Source organism: Balaenoptera borealis, assembly GCF_965194805.1.
Source record: "Balaenoptera borealis genome assembly, contig: HAP1_SCAFFOLD_1012, whole genome shotgun sequence".
NCBI classification, from domain to species: Eukaryota; Metazoa; Chordata; class Mammalia; order Artiodactyla; family Balaenopteridae; genus Balaenoptera; species Balaenoptera borealis.
Window position 1 is genome coordinate 50,822 of NW_028123199.1, and position 17,460 is coordinate 68,281.

At 45.1% G+C, this 17,460-nt stretch overlaps 1 pseudogene across 1 annotated transcript; it reads right to left on the bottom strand.

Annotated features, from left to right (window-relative positions):
• Positions 1-8,966: 8,966 nt before the first annotated feature.
• On the bottom strand, positions 8,967-15,892 carry LOC309621793 (uncharacterized protein C2orf78 pseudogene; annotated as a pseudogene). The gene is made up of 3 exons: positions 15,809-15,892; positions 12,161-12,910; positions 8,967-10,882 (listed from the first exon to the last, which is right to left on the bottom strand). The product of its transcript is annotated as an uncharacterized protein C2orf78 pseudogene (transcript).
• Positions 15,893-17,460: the final 1,568 nt, after the last annotated feature.

Consider the following 17,460-nt stretch of genomic DNA (forward strand, 5'->3'; position numbering starts at 1 on the left):
CTGGCTGTGGTCAGTAACTCCAGATAACATAGTCGTGCTAGAATGTTGGTAAAGGTAGGCACTACCCATGAGTGTCTGGAAAGGGGTACCAGTAGCCGATGCCGAACTGACGGCAGGGGCAGAGACTCTGGAGAAGTTGCAGACACTTCGTGTTAGGGAAGTTGCATTGCTCACCACAGGAGGAGAATGCTGCAGAGAATTTAGAGTTCCAAGTAGAGATGGATGTTGGAAATTTTCTGTAAGAACAAGAGGGTCATGAAAAACTCAGGGAGGTTGAGAAATTCTCACTACGTTTGAGGAACGGCATCATCTGAAGGTTCTTGCTATCAGGACACCTCTACTATCACTACTTCCTGAGAAACCCAAAATCAGACAGTTAATGATGGCTGTAAGGACTGAGCAGTTTTCCACTCTTCTCTATTCACTGCCTGTGCTCCCATCTTGGGCACAGACGGGCAGAAGAGCCAAGTGGTGTGGTTCAGAGATTGTTCTCTAGGCTGGAAGCAACCTTCTCCCTGCCCTGTCTTTCCCTTCAGCCTGCACTCGTATTGACTTCTATGCTATTTCCTAGACTGGAAGCATTTTAGAACTAGGAGGCCCTTAGAGAACTTCGATGTTCTCAGTCTCATTTCGTGAGTAAGGAAACTGAGGCTCAGAGAGGTCGGGTTGACTTGTTCAAGTTCTCTCATTATGTTAGTATCATTACCAGGTTTCAGAACCTAAGTATCCTGACTTCCTTGCCAGGACTCCACTCTGAGCATGATACTGCCAGAAAGCAGGAGAAATAGAACTTATAATATAGGCATTTTTTTTGTCCATTAGAAAACAGTACGGCTGTTACCATTGTCGTCTTCAGTGTCTCCCTTTGCTTGTGCAGTTCCCACGCTATTACCTAGAGGTGACGTACAGCTCAGTCCAACTGGTGAATTGAAAGAGTCATTTTTGCCCTCTTCAAGCCTGGTTTCTCATCCTACCTCAAAATGATTACCCGAAAGTGGATTTCTTAAGTGCTTTTGGAAAGGGAAGAGTTATCTGATTACTTCAGATTACTCATCTGTAAAGTGGTTATAACACCACCACCAATAATAATAGCAGTAATAATTAATAGATGAATAAGCTGATCTATTGCGTATGATTTATATGGAGGAAGATACAATAAGTTCTAGAAAGACAAAGAAAAATCATGACAAGCATATTACGTTAACGAAAAAGAAATCCATAGATATTAATGAAAACTGGGGTATGTGGCAAGTATCGAAGCCTAATGAATTTACTAACAAATGGCATTCTGTACTATCCATGCAATATTATGAAAGTGAATTTTGCCCACTCTATTTTAGTGAATACTATTAACCAGAAAACACGATGGAGGTGATAGAGGTGAATGAATTCCTAGCCAATGCATACAGACAGAGAAGGTATGTCAGTAAAAAATGCATAACAAGCAACAGAATGCAATAAATGTGCATGTATAGGTAGCCACAACACATATAGACAAGTATTTCAATGAAAACCGGTACGAAGCAGACAGCAAAATAATAAGTGTAAAAGAGTTTCATTATTGTGCTCCTTCATATTTTTACCCAGCAAGTAAGAGGTATTAAGCCTAGGAGAAATATATATTTCAATGAATATAGCTTATATAATAAGCAGAAAGGAAGCTTAAAATGTATCAGGAAGGTTTTTGGATTTATCCTAGAACTTAGATTAGAATCATCTTCAGCATCCAAGAAGATGGCATCCCAAAACCTCAAAAAACCATCATGCCTAGAATCCAATTAAAAAAGATTTTCAAATGTAAGAAAATCCACAGGACTCCACAATATGGTTTTCGATAAACGTGGATGTTTGTTTGTTTTGTTTCTTTGGCCGCGCCGCGTGGCCCTGGCCGTGAAAGCACCGAGTCCTAAGCACTGGACCGCCAGGGAATTCCCTAAGTGGGGGGAATTAGAGATGTGGGGCTTGACTTTTTCTTCTTCTTCTTCGGTAGCTAAGCTCTACAAGCGAACGATGGCTGTTGATCAATGTGCTCTCTGTGTTAGGAAGGAAATAACTGTAAAAATGAAAAGCAGCCTTGCCTTAGAACCTACATATCACACCAAGGAAAATAGTCCTTCTGATTCAATTTAGAAGATATCACTTAAAATGTTGAATTGGTGAAATGTCTACCTAGTTTAAAAATTAGAAAGAATAAAACACTGAAAAGCAGCCCCCTAGATAACCACTGTGGTTGCTTGTTTATAGGAGGCATCATTTCTAAAACGTATTTCTAAAATGTTTATATTCAAAACTGTCAAGTGGCCAACTGTATTCAGAGAGGCAATAAAAGAAAGAAAACGGAGTATGACTTTTCTGATAAGCTGCCTTTCCTGGTGATCCCCTGTTCTGGCCTTACTTTCCTTCTTAGTCTGTTAATGTAAGGGTTTGCTACCATCAACTTGGTTTTGCCCTGCTCTGAGCAGGTTTCCCTCTGTGCTGTTTCTGCTTTAATTGAAAATCTTTGGTTCCCATCAGCATTCCATTGCAAACTCCGTTTTTCTTGAGAGCTCCTCTATGCTTTCCCTCTTCATTCTTACATTTTCTCCCATCTCTTGGTGCCTGTTGGCCTGTGCTAATGAAAACCATCCTAAACTTCCTTACGCTCGACTCTGTGCCTCCCTGTAGAGCCCAGTACTCTCCATCCTCTCTCCCTATTCTCTCTTTTCAACTAGTCGAAATCCTAGTGGAGGGAGACCATTAGAGATGAAACATCTTGGTATATATTGCTAGTTTTCTATGTCCCCTGGCTTTTCTATGTTTCTGTTGAAACACTCTTGAGAAGTGTCTGATTTCGTTTTCTACATGGGTACCCTTTAAGGCTCAATACTGGAAAAGAAGGGGATCAGAGTGATCAACCCAACGTGGTATCCTAACGTAACAGTTAAGGAAAGCAACAGGCTTTGTGAGACAGCCAGTGATTTGTCCAAAGTCACACAGATAGTAAACGTCAAAGTCAAAAGTGAAATTAGGTCTCCAGACGTGTAGTTCAATACTTTCCCTCATTATTCCATGCTATTTTGAATCTCCTACTCAATTTAGGGGCAAAAGAATCGAACGCAAAACTTTCCAAAGTTTCTTTTCTTACCTGACATGGTCAGAGAAGAGGAAGCATCCACTGCAGGTACCAGGGATGAGGAGACAACACTAGAGGATGTCCGAGTGGCTGCAGCTGAACGGCGCACGTGTCCAGTACAGAGGTCACTGGTTACTGGTCCAAACAGCTCCACGGAAACCCCAAGACTCTACCAAGTGGTAGTAGGTTTGGTAGGAGAGTGATGTCACAAAGCAGGCAGTTGAAAGGTATGAGAGAGCCAATAGGGAGGTCCGATCCCCAACAGGAAGGCGGGCTTGGGTGAAGAGAGTGTAGGAGAGCTAAAACAACACCTGAGTTTCTGAGCTTTGGGGAGGAGGAAATCCTAGAAGACAGATTTACCTCCCCCAGGCTCTTCCATTAGGGAAATCATTGCCACATTTCTTACAGACGTTCATTAATACACTGAACTAAGAGTTACTTATATTCTACAGAGTATTCTATTTTATGTATCATATACTTAGAGCTATATAGATCTTCTTTAATTAATAATCCTTAGGAAGGAAAGAGCCATCTAGTTTGAACTATTACAGTTGTTCTGAAATCATATGTGTCTAATGAGTGAACTGATAGCAGCTTTTAAGGAGCCAAAGTAGGGATTAAGAAGCTCTCTTTGTAACTTGGTTCAAGAGTAGGGTGAAGTTTCTTGAGTGTACCTTGTGGAGAATGTTGTGGTCCAAGGCTCTTCTCTTTTAGTTTCTTCTCCTTGACTCCTACCTTCCTTGGGCTGGGCTAGGCTGGGGGCCAGGTTGGACTTGCGACTTAACATTTCTCTTCCGCTTTCTCTTTTTTTTTTCTCTTCCATTATGGGCATTGCTTCGAGGACAAGCCTTGATCTTGCATTGGACGTTACTTCCTGTCAACTTCCAGCAGCAGGAGTCTTCTTTTCAGTGCTTGATGCTTCACGAAATAGACTCTGCCCGTTGGCAGCAAATACCAGAGAGCTAGGAGACAGAGCTGGTTGCAGACCTTTCCTCTTCCAGCCTTTGGTTGCAATTGTTTGGCCCATAATTTGCTAGCTCTAGTTCCTTGGGCCACACAGGTATCCTGCCATCTCCAGCTCTTGTTATATGTGAGAGACATTCTGAACACTGTCCCTTTTTCTTTGCACAGAAGTATATACAGTGTGGCAGTTACTGTAATCTCCTCCGCCTTGCAAACAGCCACTCTAGAATCTTGGACCTCTAGGACTCTCTGTCTTGCATGCTTGGGGGCAAGGCCAAGCAAAATGAAGAGGAGAATAATTAGAGAAAGAGGAGGACGTTGGTGGAGAATTGGGAGCAGGTAAGGTGAAAGGGCACAGGAGAAAAGAGATGCATGTAGACTTTTTGGTTTCTGTGGGAAACAGGTTGACACACTTGGGCCTCATTTGGTATTAACAGAACAGAGAGTTAAAGATCTAAGTAGCTAGATAGTGTGCAGCAACTGCCATGAAGTCTGTACACTGAAGAGAAGAGTCTCACATCTAGTTTTCATTTTGTTTTATGTCATAGTACCTTATTTATAGCATTCACTGGTGTGTTTGTAGAATACAGATGTTTTCAAATGCTCTGGTTTTGTCTACATGGTTATCTCCTTGTCCTGTTTGTAAGGAATCCAACATTGTAAGACATATTGCATGTTTTTCTCTTGACGATTGTTGACCTTGAAGCGTCATGAACTAACTTGAGCTGTTGGATTCTGTGGAGAAACGTTCAAAAGGGTCTGTGAAAAAGGCACTGTGGTGAGTCGCATTATGCACCCGAGCGTAAGGAGCAAGATATCTGCCACCAGCCCAGCTTGGCCTGGATTGCCTCTGTTTTAGTTCCCCTGGTTAGTGCTTTTCTCCCTAACCACTCTTGTGACTGTGATAATGTGAGTAAGGGCGGAGTTGCTAATGATCTATGTGTGAGGTAAGCTGGTTTGAGGGAGGCAATCTATGGACCTAGTCATTTTCCTTGGTGGTAAGCTTTCAGGGGTGCAGAGATGGATCTTCCTGGGGCCTTTTCTGGTCCCAGGAAGATATCGCATAGATGGGACCTCCCAAGACACACATTGAATCTTTAGGCCTGTTTTTCCTATTATGAGGTACGAGTTTCTTCACTGATGGGGATGATGCTTATCTGAGAAGAAATTGTGAAAGGTGGTGTAGTGTAGAGGTGTGGCTTAAGCTTTTAAGTTTTCCTCCAGGTTTTTCCCCTAAGCTTCCTACTTCGGACGGCCTACTTACATGATACTAGTAGGTGATGTCCGGCTAACAACTTCCTAAATATACCTGCAAGCCAGATCAGTGTCTCTTTTCTCTGTATTCCCATGGAAATCAAGAGTCCCGCCGAATTTTCCATCGAAACAGTTGATTTGTGTTGTCTCTAGGAATTCTAAAGGGCGTACCGTTGCTTCCTAACCGGTGTCATTTGGGAGATCCGCCTCTGTACGTTCAAATGATTAATTTTGAGACTTTGCTCATGTGTGCAGTAAACCCTTGAATTCCCTAAGACCTTCCTTTCCTCCATCTCCTACCCCATTAAGCCCGCTTCAGTTCATCTCCTGAATTTCTTTGGAATCTGTCAGCCAGCTCTTCCTCAACTTCCTAATACTGAACTTGCCTGTCTGTTGCGATTAGGTCCTAACTAGTGTCCATATATCTTGTTTCCTTCCAATCCACTCTTCACACAAGAAACCTTCAAAGCAAGTTGGAACGTTGCTCATAAACATCGCTCACAAGCATTGTTTTGAGAATAGAAAACACACTGTTGGCCTTTAAGACTCTGCGTGGTCTAGAATCCTCTCTGCTTCTCTAGCCCCATCTTGTGCCACTTTTGCCCTCACTTTCTATGCTTCAGATACACTGAATTAACCTTAGTTCTCACTCATCTGACAGAAGTCAGTTCAGATACTATTTTTCACTGTGATTCCTAGCATTAAGGAATTTGATTATCAGGTTTTGTATGAGGACTATTTCATCAGGGGTACAGAAGTTCTGGCCATCTCTGGTTTTGGATATCCCTTATTTGTTGAGACCTTTGCGTTGTTTGGTTGCCTTTTGTCTGTTTTCCAGATGGGAAAACAGGAACAAGGGAAGTATAGGTTATTACTAGGTGGGGTTGAACAAGTGGAGCAGCAAACTGCAAAGCAGAAAGAAGAGGGACGTACTATAGAGGGATATGACTTCCATTCTCAAGGCGCCTGCATCCTGTGCAGGGAGACAGCCTAACATAAAATGTGCCTAACAACAAATATATTGACTTCTTACTAAAAATCTCCAGTTCATAGAACCGAGGGGTTTGTACCTTCTCCTTTAAAAGTGATAGTCCTGGGACTTCCCCGGTGGTCCCGTGGTGAAGACTCTGCGCTTCCAATGCAGCAGGCGTGGGTTCAATCCCTGGTTGGGGAGCTAAGATCCCACATGCTGCGCAGCCAAAGAAATTTTTTTCGAACGTTATACTCCTGTATTGTTGGCTTTAGTGGTTTAGATTTTGTTGTACTGTTAAGAAGATTTCAGTTTATTTACCGGGAACAAACAACACATAATGTAAAAATAGTTTCCCAGAAACGATTTCCATCATTCTCTTCCTCCCTTTCTCCCGCAGACTGGTGTTTCACCTTGACAAGTTCTCTGTCATTCCATAGGAAAGCTGTCTGGCTTGGAGGTTGCAATCCCAGGGAATTTTTCATCAGCGGGGAAGTCTCCATCACTACAGAGGAATCAAGGGAGAAGTCAGTCCCTGGTAAGTGAGATGCTCCCCCTAAACACCAACACAGCAGTCGTGTACCTTTCAAGGGGTTCAGGGGCAAGATGGGCAAGGCATTTCTACTAACTCTTCTTAAGGATCACGGACAGTGCCCTATGCTACGAGGTAAGCGGTGACTGCTGTAGTTCTTACTGGTGATCCTTTCCTGTCACTGATTCTCGGCTTTCTTTGTATTTCATAGGACTGTTGTCAGTCCAATACAAAATGAGTCTTATTTTTAAAAACCTGAAATGTTTTACAGAGCCTAGCATTCTCATATAGGGTCCTTTCCATTCTCCCCACTTTCCCGAGAGGCCAAGAACACTTCACACCATGAACTAGGAGAGGGGGTAGAGCCCTTTCTGATGAAATACATCAACAAAGACAGAGCCTTAGCCTGCTTGCTCTCTGGACAGGATCTCGGACCACAAGGTCTTCAATCCTGGTATAAATGAAGGAAGTGAGGACAGTTCAACTGGCACTCTCATAACAAGAGTTCGGAAACACCTTCCGAAGAGACTATAGCAGTAGATGAGGGAAGGGAGTGCTACAGTGTGGCAGTACAGGGGGAACGATCGGCTACAGCAGTGAAAAGTGTGGTACCGATTGGTGTGCTCTCGGGGTTCTTGTACATGTAGCATAGATGACCTCTACGGTGGCCCTCCCACCTTCCCACCTGCATTAGGTGTTCTTTTTTTTTGTAATTTATGTTTATGTATTTATTTACTGTTTGAACTTATTTATTCTACGTATTTATGTTTTTGGCTGCACTGGGTCTCTCATTGCTGTGCACGGGCTTTCTCTAGTTGGCGGCTAGCGGGGGCTACTCTCGGTTGCGGTGTGCGGGCATCTCATCGCGGTGGCTTCTCTTGTTGCGGAGCATGGGCTGTAGGCACGTGGGCTTCGGTAGTTGAGGCTCACGGGCTCTAGAATGCAGGCTCCGTCGTCGTGGCACATGCGCTTAGTTGCTGCACGGCATGTGGGATCTTCGCAGACCAGGGCTCGAACCCGTGTCCCCTGCATTGGCAGGCGCCACCAGGGAAGCCCTAGGTGTTCTCATATAGAGTCTAAAAACAGAGAGCACTGAGAGAAGGTAGTGGTTATTAAAGGCTCAGGATCTAAATTCTACCTGTCTCTACACCCCTTCCCAGCTGTCGATTTGACCCCATTTTTGAATGCTGACCTCATTGTTCAACTTTTCTCTGCCGTCTGTATACTCACCTTGAAAACTTGTTTCTGTGATGCGTTGAGCAGACACAGGGTGGCAGACTGCAGAGGTGGAAGCTGGTGGTCGGATATTTGTGGGCTGAATCTCCTTCAGTCCCATTCCCATTTCTGGTTGCCCAGAGGCCCTACTTCCTGTGTGTGACGCCGAGCCGTAGGATTGCGGGCAGGAGCCAAGTTCTCCATACAGTAAAGACCCCAGTGTGCCTTGGTTACAGTAATATACCTGGCTTCCTTCCTGGCAGGGAAGTGACAGGCGGCTATGCCCCTGCTTTGTTCGTGGGCCTCCTGATCCAGCAGTTCCCTTGGCTCTGCCCCTGTCGTCAGCTGCCCCTAGGATAACTCTGAGCCCTAGCCACTTCTCTGGTAGATTTCCCTATTCCCCCACTACAGTCACACCTGAATAAGGCAACTCAGACCTTTCAGAGATGTGTCCTGAACCTCTTGTTTTCTGAAATACCTATCTGGTGGTTGTGAGACTTAAGGCCAGCGTCCCCGAGAGACTTTTTCTATTTCTCCTAGTAAACCTAGACTCATCTTCTGTCACCTTCAACTCTACTCCAATTGTGTTCTTTCAACCCAGACCTCTGACCCTGCTTTTTACTTCTGCCATTTCATCCTCGCTCCTGCTTCCTTTCCTAAATCCATACGTCTCTTTTGGCCTTCCTAGCCCTGGGCCAAGTTCCTTCCTCTTTGCTCAGTTTTTACCCCTTTCCTTCATTCTCCCATCCAACTTTCAGTCCTTCCTTTCTCACGCCCCAGTTAGCAGCATCTGAAAATTCGAAAGGTTTGTTACTCGTCTATTAATTGTATTCCATTTACTTATTCAGTTCTATACCTGTCTTACCTGTGTATGGAAGAACAGCTGGTAGCCAAGGTGGCACCAAGAATCCTAGCAGCTCTCACTTGACGTATCCGTAGTAGTCGGCAATTTCCATTTCGTTTTCCCTCTCGGTGAAAAATTGCAGCTTGCCCGAAGAGGTGTATCTGGCAGCATTCTCCCGTTGTTGTTGAGCCCGCCTCTTCATGGCCTCTCGCTCTGGCCTCTGCTCTTGTTCGATGGGCTTTGACATGACTGGCTCAGGCACGTTGGGTTCCCTCCATGGAACTCGTTGCTTGCTGAAGTCTTGGAGTAGAAAGTGGGTTTGGAGCTTGGGTGGGGACTGGCGCTTATTCACAGCAGGGGGAACAGGCTCCCGCTGGAGAGGAGCGCCAGATGAAGTTTTGGAGGGTGCAGGCCTAGGAGCAGCAGACTGAGGGACACGAGGCTGGGTATGGTTGGGCCAAGCCGGTTGGGTTGGGTTGGTCACAGTTGGCTGAGCTGGTTTGGCGGGGCCTGGCAAAGAGGCAGGAGCTGGCTGGGATGAATTGGCTGCAGCAGGTTGAGCTGAGTCAGTAGAACCAGGCTGGGCACGGTAAGCCCCAGCAGGCCGATGTGAGGCCAGAGACTGTGGCCTCCGAGGAGCGGGTCGAGCTTGAGGCTTGTCCCAGGCAGAAAAAGGCAGAGGTATCAACTTGACCTTCCCAGGAGGAGGCCGCTCATACTGGGCTGGAGACGGACACTCTGTTTCAGCACTGCTGTCTGGTTTCTGGGCTTGGACTTGCGTTTTCTCAGGACCCTTCCCCTCACGTGGGGTATGCCGCCATGGCTGGATAGCTGGGGGTGGCTGGGGGTCTTTGGGGTTGCTTGACTTTCCCAAGAGCCGACAGGAAGAGCGCCCAGTTTTCGTCTCATTCTTCTTCCCCAGCGCATGAAGAACCTTCACAGACTCCAGCATGCGCACGCCAAGGGAGGTTCGAGGCTTTTGAAAGCTCTGTTGGAGAAGCTCAGTTTGGTGTTCCTTTCGCTTCGTGTGGGGGATTGCTGGCTTCTCTTCTGCCTTGACTTTGTTCCCTGACTGCTTGTTCTCCTCAGCCTTGTTTCTCCCTCTGGTCCTTTTGGTCTTTTCCTGCCCGTGGCTCTTAGTTTTGCTGATCTTTCTGGATGCAGCTTTCTGAGGTTTGCCTTGAGAGTGCTTGGCCGTGTTCACAGGAGCCCTGTCACTGACTGCAGCGTGGCATATAACCACTTCTCCCCCTAACAGGCACTCTGGATTCTTTGGCTGGATTTTGGCCTTGGGAGCGCCACTGATAGGCTCAGAGGCTTTCTGTTTGTTCTTCCTGGGTTGATCAGAGGGAACCTTTATGACACTTGGCTTTTCCTGCACCTGATTCACCTTAATGGCTCTGGTGTCTTTAGCTTTGATCACGTTGGGACCTTGGGATTGATCAAGATCTTTCAAAGGATTAAAGAGCTGGGGAAGGTGAATATCCTCCGCCAGTGTAGTAATGTCTGCAAGACCACTGCTAGGTTCAATCCCATTTTCAAGTGTCCCTAGGTCCTGACGACTCCGGCTGTTCTCTCCCAGATCAGCATTTTCAGAACCAGGCTGCTCCTCTTGGCTGAGGGGATCGGTGCAGGCCAGCGGCTGGTGAATATCAGGGATTCCTAAAGGGAGTAGTGGAGGATCTTGGTTCTCTGTTGGGATCTGGTAGGCATCCAGAGGCTTTGAAAGCTTGGTTTTGATATCATCCACGTGCTTACTCTCTATTTGTCCCTGGCTTGGAGCTGGAGGCAGGGCCAGGAGACGCCTGGCACTCTGGACTGGAGCTGTCACTGAAATGTCCCCAAGTTCAGATGGTGGGTTACTCTCAAGTATGTGGCTGTTTCTGCTACTGCAGGACTTGGGGAGTTCTTGACTTTGTGTCACACAAAACGTCTGGCTTGGAGGTTGCAATCCCAGGGAATTTTTCATCACCAGGGGGGAGGTCTCCATCCCTACAAAGGGATCAAGGGAGAAGTCAGTCCCTGGTAAGTGAGATGCTCCCCCTAAACACCAACACAGCAGTCGTGTACCTTTCAAGGGGTTCAGGGGCAAGATGGGCAAGGCATTTCTACTAACTCTTCTTAAGGATCACGGACAGTGCCCTATGCTACGAGGTAAGCGGTGACTGTTGTAATTCTTACTGGTGAGCCTTTCCTGTCGCTGATTCTCGGCTCGCTTTGTATTTCATAGGACTGTTATAAGTCCAATACAAAATGAGTCTTATTTTTAAAAACCTGAAATGTTTTACAAAGCCTAGCATTCTCATATAGGGTCCTTTCCATTCTCCCCACTTTCCCGAGAGGCCAAGAACACGTCACACCATGAACTAGGAGAGGGGGTAGAGCCCTTGCTGATGAAATACATCAACAAAGACAGAGTCTTAGCCTGCTTGCTCTCTGGACAGGATCTCGGACCACAAGGTCTTCAATCCTGGTATAAATGAAGGAAGTGAGGACAGTTCAACTGGCACTCTCATAACAAGAGTTCTGAAACACCTTCCGAAGAGACTATAGCAGTAGATGAGGGAAGGGAGTGCTACAGTGTGGCAGTACAGGGGGAACGATCGGCTACAGCAGTGAAAAGTGTGGTACCGATTGGTGTGCTCTCGGGGTTCTTGTACATGTAGCATAGATGACCTCTACAGTGGCCCTCCCACCTTCCCACCTGCATTAGGTGTTCTTTTTTTTGTAATTTATGTTTATGTATTTATTTACTGTTTGAACTTATTTATTCTACGTATTTATTTTTTTGGCTGCACTGGGTCTCTCATTGCTGTGCACGGGCTTTCTCTAGTTGGCGGCTAGCGGGGGCTACTCTCGGTTGCGGTGTGCGGGCTTCTCATCGCGGTGGCTTCTCTTGTTGCGGAGCATGGGCTGTAGGCACGTGGGCTTCGGTAGTTGAGGCTCACGGGCTCTAGAATGCAGGCTCCGTCGTTGTGGCACATGCGCTTAGTTGCTGCACGGCATGTGGGATCTTCGCAGACCAGGGCTCGAACCCGTGTCCCCCGCATTGCATTGGCAGGCGGATTCTTAACCACGGCGCCACCAGGGAAGCCCTAGGTGTTCTCATATAGAGTCTAAAAACAGAGGGCACTGAGCGAAGGTAGTGGTTATTAAAGGCTCAGGATCTAAATTCTACCTGCCTCTACACCCCTTCCCAGCTGTCGATTTGACCCCATTTTTGAATGCCGACCTCATTCTTCAACTTTCTCTGGCGTTTGTTATACTCACCTTGAAAACTTGTTTCTGTGATGCGTTGAGCAGACACAGGGTGGCAGACTGCAGAGGTGGAAGCTGGTGGTCGGATATTTGTGGGCTGAATCTCCTTCAGTCCCATTCCCATTTCTGGTTGCCCAGAGGCCCGACTTCCTGTGTATGACGCCGAGCCGTAGGATTGCGGGCAGGAGCCAAGTTCTCCATACAGTAAAGACCCCAGTGTGCCTTGGTTACAGTAATATACCTGGCTTCCTTCCTGGCAGGGAAGTGACAGGCGGCTCTGCCCCTGATTTGGAATCTGAGATGGTGTTCCCTGAGCAAGGCTGGCAGAAAGCGATGGATGTAGAGGGACCATGTTCTTGGCGTCTGAAGTTTTATCATCCTGGGCTGCCAGAAACATGGAGGAGGCAGCTGTGTGGCGGTCAGTGAGTGCCAGAGTAAAGTCTCCGAGTGAAGAAGAATTCTTTTCAGTGCTTGCTGTGATGTCCCACTCAAGAACACCTGGATAGGAAGCAGCTGAAGTGGAGATCTGGCTGTGGTCAGTAACTCCAGATAACATAGTCGTGCTAGAATGTTGGTAAAGGTAGGCACTACCCATGAGTGTCTGGAAAGGGGTACCAGTAGCCGATGCCGAACTGACGGCAGGGGCAGAGACTCTGGAGAAGTTGCAGACACTTCGTGTTAGGGAAGTTGCATTGCTCACCACAGGAGGAGAATGCTGCAGAGAATTTAGAGTTCCAAGTAGAGATGGATGTTGGAAATTTTCTGTAAGAACAAGAGGGTCATGAAAAACTCAGGGAGGTTGAGAAATTCTCACTACGTTTGAGGAACGGCATCATCTGAAGGTTCTTGCTATCAGGACACCTCTACTATCACTACTTCCTGAGAAACCCAAAATCAGACAGTTAATGATGGCTGTAAGGACTGAGCAGTTTTCCACTCTTCTCTATTCACTGCCTGTGCTCCCATCTTGGGCACAGACGGGCAGAAGAGCCAAGTGGTGTGGTTCAGAGATTGTTCTCTAGGCTGGAAGCAACCTTCTCCCTGCCCTGTCTTTCCCTTCAGCCTGCACTCGTATTGACTTCTATGCTATTTCCTAGACTGGAAGCATTTTAGAACTAGGAGGCCCTTAGAGAACTTCGATGTTCTCAGTCTCATTTCGTGAGTAAGGAAACTGAGGCTCAGAGAGGTCGGGTTGACTTGTTCAAGTTCTCTCATTATGTTAGTATCATTACCAGGTTTCAGAACCTAAGTATCCTGACTTCCTTGCCAGGACTCCACTCTGAGCATGATACTGCCAGAAAGCAGGAGAAATAGAACTTATAATATAGGCATTTTTTTTGTCCATTAGAAAACAGTACGGCTGTTACCATTGTCGTCTTCAGTGTCTCCCTTTGCTTGTGCAGTTCCCACGCTATTACCTAGAGGTGACGTACAGCTCAGTCCAACTGGTGAATTGAAAGAGTCATTTTTGCCCTCTTCAAGCCTGGTTTCTCATCCTACCTCAAAATGATTACCCGAAAGTGGATTTCTTAAGTGCTTTTGGAAAGGGAAGAGTTATCTGATTACTTCAGATTCCTCACCTGTAAAGTGGTTATAACACCACCACCAATAATAATAGCAGTAATAATTAATAGATGAATAAGCTGATCTATTGCGTATGATTTATATGGAGGAAGATACAATAAGTTCTAGAAAGACAAAGAAAAATCATGACAAGCATATTACGTTAACGAAAAAGAAATCCATAGATATTAATGAAAACTGGGGTATGTGGCAAGTATCGAAGCCTAATGAATTTACTAACAAATGGCATTCTGTACCATCCATGCAATATTATGAAAGTGAATTTTGCCCACTCTATTTTAGTGAATACTATTAACCAGAAGACACGATGGAGGTGATAGAGGTGAATGAATTCCTAGCCAATGCATACAGACAGAGAAGGTATGTCAGTAAAAAATGCATAACAAGCAACAGAATGCAATAAATGTGCATGTATAGGTAGCCACAACACATATAGACAAGTATTTCAATGAAAACCGGTACGAAGCAGACAGCAAAATAATAAGTGTAAAAGAGTTTCATTATTGTGCTCCTTCATATTTTTACCCAGCAAGTAAGAGGTATTAAGCCTAGGAGAAATATATATTTCAATGAATATAGCTTATATAATAAGCAGAAAGGAAGCTTAAAATGTATCAGGAAGGTTTTTGGATTTATCCTAGAACTTAGATTAGAATCATCTTCAGCATCCAAGAAGATGGCATCCCAAAACCTCAAAAAACCATCATGCCTAGAATCCAATTAAAAAAGATTTTCAAATGTAAGAAAATCCACAGGACTCCACAATATGGTTTTCGATAAATGTGGATGTTTGTTTGTTTTGTTTCTTTGGCCGCGCCGCGTGGCCCTGGCCGTGAAAGCACCGAGTCCTAAGCACTGGACCGCCAGGGAATTCCCTAAGTGGGGGGAATTAGAGATGTGGGGCTTGACTTTTTCTTCTTCTTCTTCTTCTTCTTCGGTAGCTAAGATCTACAAGCGAACGATGGCTGTTGATCAATGTGCTCTCTGTGTTAGGAAGGAAATAACTGTAAAAATGAAAAGCAGCCTTGCCTTAGAACCTACATATCACACCAAGGAAAATAGTCCTTCTGATTCAATTTAGAAGATATCACTTAAAATGTTGAATTGGTGAAATGTCTACCTAGTTTAAAAATTAGAAAGAATAAAACACTGAAAAGCAGCCCCCTAGATAACCACTGTGGTTGCTTGTTTATAGGAGGCATCATTTCTAAAACGTATTTCTAAAATGTTTATATTCAAAACTGTCAAGTGGCCAACTGTATTCAGAGAGGCAATAAAAGAAAGAAAACGGAGTATGACTTTTCTGATAAGCTGCCTTTCCTGGTGATCCCCTGTTCTGGCCTTACTTTCCTTCTTAGTCTGTTAATGTAAGGGTTTGCTACCATCAACTTGGTTTTGCCCTGCTCTGAGCAGGTTTCCCTCTGTGCTGTTTCTGCTTTAATTGAAAATCTTTGGTTCCCATCAGCATTCCATTGCAAACTCCGTTTTTCTTGAGAGCTCCTCTATGCTTTCCCTCTTCATTCTTACATTTTCTCCCATCTCTTGGTGCCTGTTGGCCTGTGCTAATGAAAACCATCCTAAACTTCCTTACGCTCGACTCTGTGCCTCCCTGTAGAGCCCAGTACTCTCCATCCTCTCTCCCTATTCTCTCTTTTCAACTAGTCGAAATCCTAGTGGAGGGAGACCATTAGAGATGAAACATCTTGGTATATATTGCTAGTTTTCTATGTCCCCTGGCTTTTCTATGTTTCTGTTGAAACACTCTTGAGAAGTGTCTGATTTCGTTTTCTACATGGGTACCCTTTAAGGCTCAATACTGGAAAAGAAGGGGATCAGAGTGATCAACCCAACGTGGTATCCTAACGTAACAGTTAAGGAAAGCAACAGGCTTTGTGAGACAGCCAGTGATTTGTCCAAAGTCACACAGATAGTAAACGTCAAAGTCAAAAGTGAAATTAGGTCTCCAGACGTGTAGTTCAATACTTTCCCTCATTATTCCATGCTATTTTGAATCTCCTACTCAATTTAGGGGCAAAAGAAATCGAACGCAAAACTTTCCAAAGTTTCTTTTCTTACCTGACATGGTCAGAGAAGAGGAAGCATCCACTGCAGGTACAAGGGATGAGGAGACAACACTAGAGGATGTCTGAGTGGCTGCAGCTGAACGGCGCACGTGTCCAGTACAGAGGTCACTGGTTACTGGTCCAAACAGCTCCACGGAAACCCCAAGACTCTACCAAGTGGTAGTAGGTTTGGTAGGAGAGTGATGTCACAAAGCAGGCAGTTGAAAGGTATGAGAGAGCCAATAGGGAGGTCCGATCCCCAACAGGAAGGCGGGCTTGGGTGAAGAGAGTGTAGGAGAGCTAAAACAACACCTGAGTTTCTGAGCTCTGGGGAGGAAATCCTAGAAGACAGATTTACCTCCCCCAGGCTCTTCCATTAGGGAAATCATTGCAACATTTCTTACAGACGTTCATTAATACACTGAACTAAGAGTTACTTATATTCTACAGAGTATTCTATTTTATGTATCATATACTTAGAGCTATATAGATCTTCTTTAATTAATAATCCTTAGGAAGGAAAGAGCCATCTAGTTTGAACTATTACAGTTGTTCTGAAATCATATGTGTCTAATGAGTGAACTGATAGCAGCTTTTAAGGAGCCAAAGTAGGGATTAAGAAGCTCTCTTTGTAACTTGGTTCAAGAGTAGGGTGAAGTTTCTTGAGTGTACCTTGTGGAGAATGTTGTGGTCCAAGGCTCTTCTCTTTTAGTTTCTTCTCCTTGACTCCTACCTTCCTTGGGCTGGGCTAGGCTGGGGGCCAGGTTGGACTTGCGACTTAACATTTCTCTTCCGCTTTCTCTTTTTTTTTTTTCTTCCATTATGGGCATTGCTTCGAGGACAAGCCTTGATCTTGCATTGGACGTTACTTCCTGTCACCTTCCAGCAGCAGGAGTCTTCTTTTCAGTGCTTGATGCTTCACGAAATAGACTCTGCCCGTTGGCAGCAAATACCAGAGAGCTAGGAGACAGAGCTGGTTGCAGACCTTTCCTCTTCCAGCCTTTGGTTGCAATTGTTTGGCCCATAATTTGCTAGCTCTAGTTCCTTGGGCCACACAGGTATCCTGCCATCTCCAGCTCTTGTTATATGTGAGAGACATTCTGAACACTGTCCCTTTTTCTTTGCACAGAAGTATATACAGTGTGGCAGTTACTGTAATCTCCTCCGCCTTGCAAACAGCCACTCTAGAATCTTGGACCTCTAGGACTCTCTGTCTTGCATGCTTGGGGGCAAGGCCAAGCAAAATGAAGAGGAGAATAATTAGAGAAAGAGGAGGACGTTGGTGGAGAATTGGGAGCAGGTAAGGTGAAAGGGCACAGGAGAAAAGAGATGCATGTAGACTTTTTGGTTTCTGTGGGAAACAGGTTGACACACTTGGGCCTCATTTGGTATTAACAGAACAGAGAGTTAAAGATCTAAGTAGCTAGATAGTGTGCAGCAACTGCCATGAAGTCTGTACACTGAAGAGAAGAGTCTCACATCTAGTTTTCATTTTGTTTTATGTCATAGTACCTTATTTATAGCATTCACTGGTGTGTTTGTAGAATACAGATGTTTTCAAATGCTCTGGTTTTGTCTACATGGTTATCTCCTTGTCCTGTTTGTAAGGAATCCAACATTGTAAGACATATTGCATGTTTTTCTCTTGACGATTGTTGACCTTGA